We start from the raw sequence: 15,187 nt of genomic DNA on the forward strand, positions 1-15,187 counted from the left end.
CCTGTCGGCGAGTTTGGCCAACCTTAGCCTAGACTCTACCTCACTAGAAAAAATTGCACAATCTTGAGAGGGAAGGCTCTACCTTCCTCTCCAGAAATGCGCATTTCTACCCACCAACTATTCTCCAGGCCTGTTTTGCACAATCCTGAGGGACAACGACTGCTCACCAAGAAAATTTCTCAATGTAGTCACTGAGCCTGCAACCATTGCCAAATGAGATTGTACATTGCGCAATTCTAGCTGTCAGTAGCCAGATTGGACTGTGCATTGTGCAGTTCTAGCAGTCAGTCAGTCTCCCAGTAGCTCGAACTGTGTCTCGTGCAGTCTTGGCAGTCAGTCTCCCGACCTCTCGACCGAAATTGTGCAACCTTCATGATCAATCACATTGGTATGTTGCAAGTCAGTCCTCAAGTTCAGTTCAATTTTTGACTGACATATTGCTTACCATGAGTGTTGCCATGTCTCCAGGTATTGCAAGTGGTCATCTGCCTCTCAGAAGTGCAGGTACAATGGTTTCTAAGAGGGCAGAGTCGAAGACACCGTTCAGAGCATGCCTGTATATGCAGTCAACCAAATGTCTATGAGCTTGCCTACTCATGAAGATATCAAGTTGTTCGTAGACAAGAACATCAAGATATCACAACAAGAAGCATCATGAACAACAGATGAAGGCAGTATACCGAACACAGTGAATACAACGAATGCAGCGAATACAACAAACTAGTGAGTGCAGCGAACATAGCGGATGTAATGAATGCAAGAGGAAGGTTTTTGACAACACAGAGGTGGAACAAAGTTGCAAGATCAAGCAGATCCATTGATAATGATGTAGAATTTTCTCTACAAATCAACGAGCTCACTGATATCATGTAGAAATTTCACCTGCAGATCAAACTGATATATGCAATGTACTAAAGCATAATACTAGATCTACATCTACCATAAACTTTGCGGAAGCTTAATTGAACATGAGCAACATCAATAAGAACACATATAACTGATAATAAGGAATCAATCACACATAACACAGAAGATATAACCCAGGGAAAGCCTCAGCCTAAAACCCCATCTCTATATTATCATACATAGGATTTATACAAAGCCTTAGCTCTCACACAGCTAGCCAGCTCTCAATACAATCCTCACAGATGAAGGGGGAAATACATCAGGATTACACAAAGCCTTAGCTCTCACAGCTAGCCAGCTCTCAGTGCAATCCTCCTGGATGTTCACAGGCAATTAAGACTTCTCCTAAGCCTTCTCCTCTGCCCTCCAAGCCTCCTATTTCCTTGGACAGTTTTTCCTCGGTGATCCTCCTGTTACCAAGTGTAACACTGATCTCTCACACTGATCTCACACCCTGTAAAACTGTACAATCCTCAAGGAACCTTGATCCTTCTGCTTGGATGATTTTCCTTTATAGGAAAAATCCATTCAATTGATAGTAGACTGTCCCTCCTCTGATCTCAACTAGGTCTTTCTCTGAACTGACATGCATGAGTTATTCATGAGTGAATCTTCAGTTATCTGAAATACATTAGCTACATGCATGCAAGCATTAACTAATTGAACTCTCATTAATTTAACAACCTGTTAAATTAATCTAACTAGACTTGACTAGTTAAACTAAGTCAACTAATTACAACTCATCCTTATCTCTTTAACTGATGGATAAATTCCTCAATTAATAGATAAACTGTTGCATGTCCCCACATAGACTTCAAGTTTGATTTTCCTTAAGTAATTAACTCAAACTGAATTAATTAATTAATTTACAAACTACTGTTAATATCAAATTCGAATTTTACTTCCTATTTCTAGTTTAGGGACTGACTAAAAATAGGAATCCAACCTGAACTGCTAAAAATAGAACTTCTATATTTAGCACTTCCATTTTTCATTCCCTATTGCCCAATCCAGCACGGGTACCCAAACTGCTATTTTTAGTAGTGCTATTTTTAGAACTTCTATTTTTAGCATTTCTTGTTGCCATTTTCAACAAATGAAATCAACTTTGGAGACTATGTTGATTTGGGGTAGCATCGGATGTGCTCTAGCCACGAAATTTGGTGGAGAGGTTGGGGCACATGAGATCTCCAATACCCAAAAAGTGTTTGGGTAGATTCTAAATAGTTCAGGAGATATTAAAATAATTAATATTTTTAATGGAGTCCCTAAGTCTAAACTTAGGGAAAATAAAATATTAATGTGGATTAATATGAAATTGTGTTAGAATGGTCCAAAAGACATGGATCAAGCTAGACCTAATCTTAGCCATTGATTAGGGACTTAATCTCGGCCGTTGATATGTCAACAGGAAAAGTATAAGAGGAATCTTGAGGGTCACTTGGAGAACACACCAAGGTGATCAATCATTCTATTCTCTAGAGCGAGGTTTGCTAAGAGAGATAGAATTAGTGATCAAGAGTTGCAGCTGAGGGGCATTGAGTAAAAAGAGACAAGGAGGTAGAGATAGTGTCAGGAGAGCAGCGCAAAAGCTGGGGAGAGTGATGCAGAGCCAGCCAGGGCTCACGCAGGGCCACGCAAAGGTAGCTGGGAGCTGTGCAGAGCCTCAGAGAGGCCAGCGTTCTTGACGCAAAGGGCCAGAGGGCTGACGCAGGGCCTCCTAAGGCTAACGCAGACCCATATGGGGTGACACAGGGCCAGTGCTAGGTAGAGAGGGGCTGACACAGTCCAGAGGGAGGCTGACGCTGGGGTTTTTGGGGTAGATTGGTGCTGAGGAGTTGTCGTAAGGATTATCTGGGGTTTCATCTAGGAGATTTGTCAGAAACTGAGAGGTATTATTACCAAGGAAATTCTCTGTTGGGTAGGCCAGTTTGTTACCCAGATTGTACTCTTATATTTCTTAATAAAAAAACCCTCAGATAGCTGCACTAGTTTTCCCACAATGGGTTTTCCCGGGGACATTGGTCCAAAAATAATGGTGTCATATGGTGTGATTGTTTCTGTTTCCTTTAGTTGTTGATTTGTAATATGTTTAGCATTCACTAGTGTTTATTTTCAGTATTTACATTGTAAATAACTTGTTAAGTAATAAAACAAGTTGGTAGGAATAAATCAGATAAAGTACATGGAGGGTTTCTAACTAAGTAGACTTAGAAACTTCAACATGGTATCAGAGGTGTGATTGCAGATCATAGGAGGACTAAGGACATCAGTTGAGCAGAGCAATAACAACAGAAACAATTGTCCCGAGGTGACATAACCTGTTTCTAGCAAAGCAACAATAAGGGAAGGGTGACGCAATGTTTGCATCATCAAGGGTGTGCCGGGAAGAGGCAACGCAGAGTCTAAGGAAGGAAAAAGGAGCCTCACGCAGAGCCACACAGAAGTTGGGAGGGCTGACGCAGTTGGCTGAGGAGGCCGGGTTGCTGGTGTCGGGATTTCACAGAGCCTAGGAGCTCTCACCTTCAGGTTGCTGGTGTCAAGATTGCGCAGAGCCTAGGAGCTCTCACCTTTAGGTTGCTGGGGTTTAGAAGGTTGAGGGAATATTGCAGAGTGGATTTGGTGAGGTACTGTAGTCAGAACAGTACTTGACAGAGCAAGGTCAGGAGGAGGGAGTTTCTGCCGAGGGTTTTTAGCCGAGGAACCTAGATCAGGTGGTGCGGTTGCACAAGACGATCAGAGTAGGGGCATCTCGACAACGACAGAAGGATTTCCAGGAGGGAAATCGAGACTTAGAGGGAGTCCAGAAGAGAACTTACAAACGGGAAGTAGAGACTCGGAGGAGTTGAACAGAGAACTTCCAGGAGGGAAGTAGAAGAGCATCATGGCACTACACAGAGTAAGAGACTAGGATAGACTGGACGGAGCATCGAACTTCACAGTCTGGAAGGCGATAATCCTATCTGTACTTGATAGAAATCATGTCAAGAACTTCGCCTTGAAGATTATAGCTATCCTAGTCAACCCCAACGATAACGACAAGTACGAGGAGGTAATGACGAGGGCCAAGAGCATCATCCTTGATGGGGTCAAGGACCATGTAGTACCACACATTTTCGAGAAGGAAACAACATATCAGATGTGGGAGGCCCTCAAGAAATTGTACCAGCATACTTCTGTGTAGAGAATAATGTTGCTTGAGAATCAGTTGAGGTCGTATCGGATGAAGAAGGGAGAATCGATTGGCACCTTACTCGGAGGACTGAATGAGATCCGAGATCAATTGACTGCTATAGAAGCCATGCCGGATCAGTAGTTGATGGTGAGGACAACCCTAAATGTTGTCTCAGAAGACTAGGAGGTATTTGTCCAGAGTATACTGAGTAGTGGGACACTCCTACCTTGGGATGAGATGTGGGCGACTCTTCACCAGGAAGAGATCAGACGACAGTCGAAGATAAGTAGCAGCAGCAAGGGTATCACAGTCAAGTAGGAGGAGGAAGATGTTGCCCTAGCATCAGAGGGAAAACATGAAAAGCAGAAGAAGAAGGATCTCTCTAAGATCAAGTGCTTGACTCTGGGGAGTTGGGTCATTATGCGACCCAGTGTCCAAGGAAGAAGAGTAAGGGAGAGTCTTCTGAGACTAAGGCAGCGCTAGCACGGGCAGAGAAGGAAGTTTTGATAGACGATGACTATGCCATGAGTACACATGCGCCAGTTGAGAAGAAGTGGGGAGACATCGAGCTGTAGTAAGGCAGACTACAAGCGATGAGGGGAAGGATCCTCGAGGTGCCCAACCTCTTGGATTAGACCTTGCTACGGGAGCCCCGAAGAGGAGTAGCAGGACTGGCTGAGTTGGGTAGAGATGGATGCGGATGGAGCAACAGAGAGAGCTACAGTGCAAGAGTCCCCAGAGAGAGTGAGGCTAGCATGTTGCAACAGTGTGAGAGGCATAGGAGTGTTGCACCAGTGCAGGATGGCACAGAGAGGTGCGCAATAGTGCAAGATGCAGGGAGTTGTTGCAGCAGCGCAGAGGTCAGAGAGGGAGCACTTGTCAGCGGCAGAGGGAGCTTCAACATCAGTGGGTGTCTCTAGCCCAACATGGATGTTAGATTAGGAGATAAGTTACTTCCTTCTTAGTAACTGAGTTGCAGTGCAGCAGTGGGCAGCAGGATGCAGCATGATGAGAGGAGGTGCAGTACAGATGTAGTGCTGGGAGAAAGGACCAGCAGCAACACAGATGCAGAGGGAGCTGTCGTACAGATGTAGCAGTGGCAGTGGCAGAACCATTGGCAGTAGTACAAGATGCAACAGTGCACAAGATGTTGGGCAGGAAGGCCTAACATCAGAATAGGTACCGATGTCAGATGATCAGAGTAATACTCAGTGAGGAGTATTGCTAGAGCACAGTCCTTGCGAAGAGGAAGTGTTGATTTCGGGTAGCATCAAATGTGCTCTAGCCACGAAATTTGGTGGAGAGGTTAGCGCACATGATATCTCCAATACCCAGAAAGGGTTTGGGCAGATTCTAAACAGTTCAGGAGATATTAAAATAATTAATATTTTTAATGGAGTCCCTAAGTCTAAACTTAGGGAAAATAAAATATTAATGTGGATTAATATGAAACTGTGTTAGAATGGTCCAAAAGACATGGAACAAGCTAGATCTAATCTTAGCCATTCATTAGGGATTTAATCTCGGCTGTTGATATGTCAACAGTAAAAGTATAAGAGGATGCTTGATGGTCAATTGGAGAACACACTAGAGTGATCAATCATTCTATTCTCTAGAGCGGGGTTTGCTAAGAGAGATAGAATTAGTGATCGGGAGTTGCAGCTGAGGGGCATTGAGTACAGAGAGACAAAGAGGTAGAGATAGTGCCGGGAGAGTAGCGCAGAAGCTGGGGAGAGTGACGCAGAGCTAGCCAGGGCCACAGAGAGGCAGACGGGAGCTGCATAGAGCCTTAGAGAGGCCAACGTTGCTGATGTAGAGGGCTGACACAGGGCCTCTTAAGGTTGACGCAGACCCATCTGGGGTGACACAGGGTTAGCGCTGGGCAGAGAGGGGCTGACGCAGTCCAGAGAGAGGCTGACGTTGGGGTTTCTAGGGCGGATTGGTGCTGAGGAGCTGCCGGAAGGATTATCCGGGGTTTCAACCAAGAGATTTGTCAGAAATTGAGAGGTATTACTGCCAAGGAAATTCTCTGTTGGGTAGGCCAGTTTCGGCACCCAAATTGTACTATGATATTTCTTAATAAGAAAACCCTCATATAGCTGCATCGATTTTCCCACATTAGGTTTTTCCATGGACATTGGTCCAAAAATAATGGTGTCATATGCTATGATTGTTTCTGTTTCCTTTAGTTGTTGATTTGTAATATGTTGAGCATGCACTAGTGTTTATTTTCAGTATTTACATTGTAAATAACTTGTTAAGTAACATAACAAATAGGTAGGAATAAATCAAATAAAGTGCATGGAGGGTTTCTAACTAAGTAGACTTAGAAACTTCAACAGACTCAGGCTATGAGGTGACGGTGCGACATGAAGATCGCGCAAAGATAGAGAATGGAACAAAGAAGGATCTGCATGTACTGAAGCAAAAACTCAGGAAGAACATGAAGCTGCACAGACATACGAATGAGTTGTAGAAGGAACATGAACAACAATGGGCACAACATGCACTCATGGATGAAACTGCGCCGGTACAAGTTAAAGATCCATCCCAGCAGCTGGCATAGAGCAGACATGGTGAACAGTGTTGTTGATTGCATGCAAGGGATTCAGCAGCATGCATGTCATTATGTGCACACATGTAATTGAACCCTTTCAACACACTCACCAAGTCGAAGAAAAGAAGCAAGTCCAACTGGAGATGAACATGTACTTCGGCAAGTTGATGCACATGACCACCAGCACACACTTGAAGATCAATGCTGACACTATGCATCAGTGTGTTTCCAGTTCAACCGCACCCAAGAAGACCATGTTCATATTAGCAGACGAGTTGGATGAAGGAGTCGAACCAATGCACTGTTGCAACGGAGGCAAGAGTTCGCTTCAGCAAGATGTCACCATGAATGTATGCACACCATCACGAATGATCAAGCTTGGCATCAGCTCACCACCTTCACCATCACAAGCATGCCAAAGAGTTGGTCTCATCAAAACGGACCAAGTGTCAGTGATTTCTTGCATGGCTTGCTCAAGCCATGTTGTCTCACATGAGTACATGTGCATTATAATGTTGAGTCATGTCAAGTGTAATTCAAGTGTCAATAGTGGATGTAATAGTCATATAATAGGTGAAGAGTCATGAGGGTAGTTGAATAGTCACAAAGGGTAATTTCAAGGGTCACCCCACCCGTTGCTATAAATAGTCCCTCATAACTCATGGTAAAGGCTTTTGGTGAGCCAAGCTTCTATTAATACTATCTTGAAGAAAGCTTGGACAATATTGTAACATGCCTTGGCTTCTCCACTACACGGAGCTAGTTCATCTCTTTGGAGGAGCAGGTGGATGTGGCTGTAACGTTTCACTGATGGGGCTAGTAGGTTTACATGGATGTATTGTATGATTGGAACTTAGACTTCTTTATATAATAAGAGCCAGCACATTTTCATGCGTATGTTGTTATTGTAGTTGGACTGTTCCAGTTGCCTTAATGATATATGTTATTTAACTTACGTATTTGTGTATGAACTGATTTGTATGCAATTATAAGAATCTTGTTGCAAATGTGTTGTTGGTTTAACCATCACTTTGGATTGTCGACTGTTCTGCTTTCCATCTTGTGATGCATCTTTGCTCGTGTGTTCCCTTCCTAGCTAAGTATTGATACAGGTTGTCAAGGGGAACACACATCCCACCCGCTTTGTGTTAGAACCTCTCATGCACCTTCCTTGACTCACTGCAGCGGTCACACCCTTGCTACTAACAGAGTTATCTTACTTTTCTCTATGCGACATGACGGTCAAGGCATTACCTTACGACCCACTGCTAGGACTCCTCCACCAAATGGTCTAAGGTATAATTGGGACTTCTTACTGGGGAGATCCCCTTGACATGTTGGCGGTCCAGCACCATCAACATTTCTGGTGCTAGAAGGAGGGCCTGATGAAAAGCTACGTCATCTCATCCGATTTTGAACCTTTGCACATCTTTCATGGAGTCTTGCACTCTTCTTCCCCCGCGGTGTTTTTCAAATCGTGAAGATGTCTCCATCATGGGGAAGCTTTTCAATCTCTTGTCCACTTTCACGTATGATGGTGAAGGCGAAGTGGGCTGACCTTGGCACTTACATAACTTTCTTTCCATGATTCATGAGGAAAATTAGTTTCTGACAGACAGGCTGGTTTGTTGCTTGCATACACACTTCACGAATCTCCATTTCATTGGTTGCTCAGCCTAATGGCTAACACTGTGCACTCATTTGAGCACTTATGTGATCTTATTGAAGACACATTCTATCATTTTGATCCAAACCATCTTGACCAAAAACTATTATAGCAACGGAGGGCTCCACATGAATCAGTTATTGATTTTTGGCAGCGCTTCCGTGACTTGCAGTTTCAAGCTCCGAGGAGCCAGATGAAATTTGCTTATCTTTGGGACCGGTTCGAGTATTGCCTTAAGAAATCTACCCATCCCAAGAGAAAGCTTGAAATCAAGCCTCGCTCAACATTCTTCATTGATGGAGCTGCGCAATCTCATGTGGATGCGGACACCGTCTCAAATGACTATCTGCCTTCCTCTCATTCACTAGCTCCACCACTTCCAAGTGATGCTGAAGATCATTCTCACACACTTGTTCATCTTTCACACTCTCCCAACATCACTTCACTCAATTTTCGTGCATAATTGGTTGTGAGTTGTTACACAACATTTTGTCACTGTCCCTGTACTCCCCGTTTCTTTATCCTGGAGTACCTCTACAGTGAGCCCTATATGCTTTCCCTTCATGAAGAAACTCCCATTGTGTCCCTCTTCATGAGCAGAACAATTCCCTTTTGCACCATTTTCCCAAAATCTTCTGTTTTTCCTAGTTTACAAGACCGACGCTAATGACCTTTGTCCTCCTCGTGCATATATGTAGGGATTAACACTGTCCCTAGTGCCAACTGGAGCGACTAAGCTTTGTTCCAGTCGTGTCGATCCTGTTTTGGAAAGTTTTTTTAAATAAAGAGCTGAAGCTTCTAGCTCTAGAAGATTTGTAACGAAAGTTTGGTAAATGGTTGCGGCAGATGGAGTCGAGGATGTCAGTTTGGGCTCCTTTCCCCTATAAGGATGGAACTACCTCAAGAGATAATACCTTCTCCCATGAGAAGAGGAACCATCTCCCATCCATTCATGCTATATAAACCTCCATTTTTCCCAAGCACAAATGATCCAAAATGGATATTGTATAAAAACCTCTAAGTCTAAAGTCTTCATTTGATTAAACAGCGCAAACATAAGAATGGCGGAAAAACCCAAAATCCAAAGGGAAGCGGAGAAGTGCAGCGTGAATTCCCAGAGCGTTGGATCCACAGGATCAACAGATGAGATCAAATTGCATCAGAGGAAGCCAACAACATATCAACCTTGGCCTCAAGTGATTTGCGATCAGCAATGACATATGAACCATTGATCGAGCACATAGATCAATGGTGGAGCGGGATCGTATCGCATCGCAAATACGCTAAAGGGAGGACTTAACACAGGCGGAAGGCTTTCAGCAGACCTGCAGGAGTTATGAATTAAACAACGAAGAATTTGAGTTCCGTGGTAAACGGCATTTCGGGCGGGCTTTAGGCAGTAAGTGGTATTGGAAGGGCTTCACCCGATTCCATACACCAGCCGACACATAGCATGCCGCAAGAGAGAGAAAACCATTTTTTCGGGTGGGTAATCTCCGTGCAAGTGGGCCACCCGAAGTGGCTGTTAGCCATTGGATTAGAGATCGTGGATCAATGGTGGAGATTGAGTGGACTACTTGATGTTTCGGGTTGGATGTGAACTGTCAGATTGAAGGCAGATCAACGGTGTGGAATACAAAGGGATTATGACCCGTAGCTAATGCGACTTGTGACTGTGATCAAGGCGGACCTGAGAGGATTATAGGGCAGACTTTATATCATTTGAAGTCCGGCTTTGGCGTTTCGGTCGGATTTTCCACTATTTCAGTGTATTTCCGTGTATTCCCTGTGTAAATGGAAAAGTGTGTTCTCAGGTATTTTCACCGTACCCGGTCCTTCCGTTTGTAAACATGTGGCCTCAATGATTTAAGCGTTTTTGCAATGATTGTTTAAACGCTCAACAGGGAGATGAAGGGACAACGCTAAGAGATAGAGAGCCCAAGAAGGGGATTGAACCGACAACACCGATAGGCTTAAAATCCATTCAATGGCAGCACAAAGAGAGGAGGAGGTTAGAGATAGAGAGTCAGAGAAAACACACAGCTATGAACAGTTGATCAGAGGCACTAAGAGGGAGAGTCTGTGACTCTTTAGACTCGAGGTTTCAAGTGAAATCCCTGTGTAATATCACTATTTGTTGTGTTATGGCTCTGATTGAGCTCACACCTGTAAACTATGCTCTTGAAGACATAATATAGAGGTTGACACTGAAAGCTGGACTAGGAGACGTAGCCAGGAAGTCTGGGAACTCCTTGATTATTTTTTGTGTTGAAATGTTGAATTGTTATGCTTTCCAATTATTAAATGTTTGTATTATTCACAATCTTTTTGATCCATTGCACTAAATAATATAGGCATTCCTGCACATGAGTCTGTAATACCTTTTCTTCTTGATTTAGTATCCATTTCGGATCAAGTGGTATCAGAGCATTTGGTTTTGGTTTTATTAAGGTTAGACAAGCTTGTGCTAGATTTTGAATGCTAACTAGATTAAAGCTCAGACTAGGAGAAGGAGAACTTGTTGAGGCTAATCCAGAGATTGGAAGAGTCTATTCTCAGAGGAGAATGGCAGAAGAAGCTCCATTGGGATCAAAATCTCAATTTATAGAAAGTTTTAAGACACTCCAAGCCATGGTGGAAGAGATGTATCTAGAGTTTAAGAAGGGTCGAGGTGAAAGCACTACAACACTCAAACTAGACAAAGGAGCAGAGGAATCTTTTCTAGTTGCCCCTCTAGAAGGCAAAGAAAAAGGAGGAATGACTCCTCCACCATATCCTCCACCATCTCTTCCATCATCATCCTCATCATCATCATCTTCTAGCTCTTCTAAGAAGAAGAAGAAAAATTCCTTTATCAAATTAGATGTGAAGTTTGATTTACCAATTTATGATGTAGAACTCAATGCAGAAAAGCTAGATAATTGGATAAGACAAATTGATGCATAAGGCAGGGTACATAACGTTGATTCAGAAAGGAAGAAGATTCAGCTGGCTAGCCTTCGACTTGGAGGAACTGCACTAGTATGGTGGGAAGGCAAGACACAAGCTGATCTGCAAAAACATGGTAAAATCATTTCTACATGGAATGAATTTGTTTTTGCTATCAAAAACCAATTCTATCCTTTAGCTTACATGCAGTAGGCAATGATGAGTTGGAAAACTCTTCGTCAGTTGAAGGGTCAAAGTGTACAAAGTTATACTCAGGAATTCAGAAAAAGAGCTTTAAATATAGGTATATCATTAGACTCACCTAAGACTTTATTCAAGTATATAGGTGGTATTCATAGCTATTTAAAGCATACTATTCTCATGTTTAATCCCACTAGCTTAGATGATGTATTAGTTCAAGCCACACATCTAGAAGCTAGAGGTAAGAATGTAAACCGAGAGGTTGGGGGATCATCTAAATATTCTGTAAATAAGAATAAGGAAAAGAAGAAACTGAAATGGAAGGAGAGGAAAGAAAACAATGTAAAGAAGGATACACCTTCATGCACTCATTGCAAGAAAGAAGGACGCAATGAGGCACACTGTTAGTTTTTGCATCTAGAATGGAAACCTAAGAAGTTTGGTGGTAAGAAGAAAAATAATGTTGCTGCTATTCAGCAGGACTTGGGATCAGATTCAGGTGATGACACAACATTTACAACCACAGGTATTAAAGGTAAATATTCTGAAGCATCCACAAGTAATTCTGCAAAATCTATTGATAATGAAAATAATGAGAGGGAAAGAAATGAGCTTTTTCGTATTAGAGTAATTTCCAAACACAATAAGATTGATACTTTATTTGATAGTGGATCACAAGTAAATTTGATTTCTGAAACAATTGTAAAGAAGTTGGGATTAGAAACAAAACCTCATGAGAAGCCATATCCATTAGGTTGGGTGTGTGATAAAATAAAGCTACAAGTAACGAGACAATGTAAAACATTTGTAGATGAGGTTGAGTTAGATATAGTTCCACTGGATATATGTGGTATTGTTTTGGGAAGTCCATGCTTGTATGTTAGGAAAGTTATTTTCTATAGAGCTGAGAATAAGTATCAACTCACTAAAAATGGAATAGAATACATTGTAAGAGCTCATAAACTCAAAGGTAACTATTCTCTCATAAGCTTGGGACAGATGAAAAGAATTGTGAATTCAAGTAAGCAGTTTTTACTAATGGTTGTAAAGGCAAAGGATCCTGATAAATCCAATGCATTTGAAGGTTGTGATTCTAAACAGAAAGTTGATTTAGTTAAAGTTGTTTCAAAATATGATGTTCTATTTCAAGAACCTAAAGGTCTTCCACCCAAGCAAAAAATAGTACATGTTTTTTATTTGCAGTAAGATGCTCCATTACCTAACATTGGAATGTACATGTTGTTAGCTTTAGAGAATGCAGAGATAAAGAAGCAGGTACATGAGTTGCTCAATAAAGGGTTTATATGACCAAGCACATCACCATGTGGATCTCCAATCGTGCTTGTGAGAAAGAAAGATGGTTCGTGGAGAATGTGCATTGATTATAAAGCACTAAATAAAATAACGATCAAGAATTGTTATCTTCTTCCTCGTATTGATGATTTATTAGATCAATTGAAAGAAGCAATTTACTTTTCTAAGTTAGACTTGCGAAGTGGTTATCATCAGGTTAGAGTTGCAGAACATGATGCATGGAAGACTGATTTCAAGACAAAGCAAGGACTGTATGAATGGTTGGTTATGCCTTTTGGCTTAACTAATGCTCCTGCTACATTTATGAGAGTCATGAATGATGTACTCAGACCATTTATTGATGATTTTGTAATTGTTTATTTAGATGACATTTTAGTTTTTAGTAAGACATGGGAAGACCATGTAAAGCATGTGAAGCAGACTTTAGATGTTTTAAAAAGAGAATCTCTATGTAAAACTGTCAAAATGTGAATTTGGCAAAACATCTTTAAATTATTTGGGTTATATTGTAGGGGGTGGTGAATTGAAGATAGATCCCTCTAAGGTTGAAGTCATTGTGAATTGGCCTAAACCCAAATCTGCTACAGAGGTTAGGAGTTTCCTTGGGGAAGCATAATACTGGAGAAAGTTTATTGCTAACTTCTCATTGATTGCAACTCCATTACATGCTTTAACTGGATTGAAATAGGTGTTTAAGTGGGGAGGCAAACAACAGAAAGCCTTCGACACCTTAAAAGAAAAAATCAGTACAACACGAGTACTAGCACTGCCAGATCTTCAACATCCATTTGAGATTGAGACAGATGCCAATGACTATGCCATGGGAGCAGTGTTGATGCAACACAGAAAAGCCATATGCTATTATTATGAGACATTTACTTTTGCAGTAGTTAATTATCCCACATATGATAAAGAATTGTATGCATTAGTACAAAGTGTGAAAAAGTGGAAACATTACATAATGGGTAAAGAAACAATCATACATACAGATCATCAACCACTTCAGTATTTGCACTCACAAACTAAATTGCAGCAATCAAGACATTATAGGTGGATGGGTTTTCTAGAGAAATTTCATGTTTTCATCAGATATAAGAAGGGCATACACAATACGGTTGCAGACATGTTATCAAGATCAATCATAAATGCATCTACTATACTTAAGCATAACTCAGTAATGCATGAAAGTTACATTGAACAATATGCTCAAGATGTAGATTTTAAAGATGTATATGAAATTTTAAGTCATGGAAAGCAAGTAGAAGAATTGGATTATTAATTAAAGGACCAACTCTTATATCATTTGGGAAAGTTATGCATTCCACAAACTGAAAGAGTTAACATAATTCGATAAGCACATACTTCTCTCATATCAGGTCATTTTGGTGTAAGTAAAAGAATTGCACAATTGCAAAGGTTTTGTTATTGGCCAAGAATGCATGAGACAGTTTCTAGATATATCAAAAGGTGTACTTGTGTGCTACAAGCAAGCCCAGTAATAGAAAATTAGGTTTGTACACTTCAATTCCTTCTCGTCCTTGGGAAAGTGTTTCCATGGATTTTGTTGGGGGATTGCCAAAATCTAGGAAAGGTCATGATTATTTGCATGTTGTTGTGGATAGGTTCAATAAAATGTGTATTTTGATACCATGTAACAAGAAGGTTACAGTTGAACAAATAACAAAGTTGTTCTTTCAGAATGTATGGGTTCATTTTGGGTTACCCACTTCTATTGTATCTGATGGAGATTCTCGATTTGTTGGGAAGTTTTGGTCAAGTTTATGGGAGTTGATGGAAACCAAGTTGAAGAAGAGCACAACATTTCATCCACAAAAAGATGGTCAGACAGAAGTGGTCAACATGACAGTGATCCAGTTGCTCAGAGGCTATTGCAGCAAGCATCCCAAGCTTTGGGATGAGCATTTGTGTTATGTGCAGCATGCTTACAACCGTACCAAGCACTCATCTACTCAAAGATCTCCTTTTGAGACTTGTTTTGGTTTTATATGAAAGTCTCCCTTGGATTTTGTCTTTGGTAAAGACATAGCAGTTGATGGACACAATGATGTGGACAAAGCAACCAAGTTCATTGAACAAATCCAAGAAATTCACCAGGCAGTACAGGAACAAATGAAAAGAAGTCAAGGCAAGTACAAGGCAAGAGATGAAAAGCATCGTGCTGAACATAGTTTTCAAGTTGGTGATCAAGTTTGGTTGTATATCAGCAAAGACAAAATGCAGGGTGAAGGTAAGAACCTAAAACCAATAAGGTATGGACCTTTCAAGATACTTGATAAAATTGGTGAAAATGCTTTTCACCTTGATTTGCTAGCTTATATGCAGATCTATTCAGTCGTTAATGCAAAAAACTTGAGATTGTATGAACCTTCATTGATTGAGGATCCTGAACAACAAAGTCAGTTGCCTTCTATTGGGGATT

This window comes from Pinus tabuliformis, chromosome Q (assembly GCF_031772625.1).
Source record: "Pinus tabuliformis cultivar Carrire ecotype Pingquan chromosome Q, CPIR1, whole genome shotgun sequence".
Classification (NCBI taxonomy): domain Eukaryota; kingdom Viridiplantae; phylum Streptophyta; class Pinopsida; order Pinales; family Pinaceae; genus Pinus; species Pinus tabuliformis.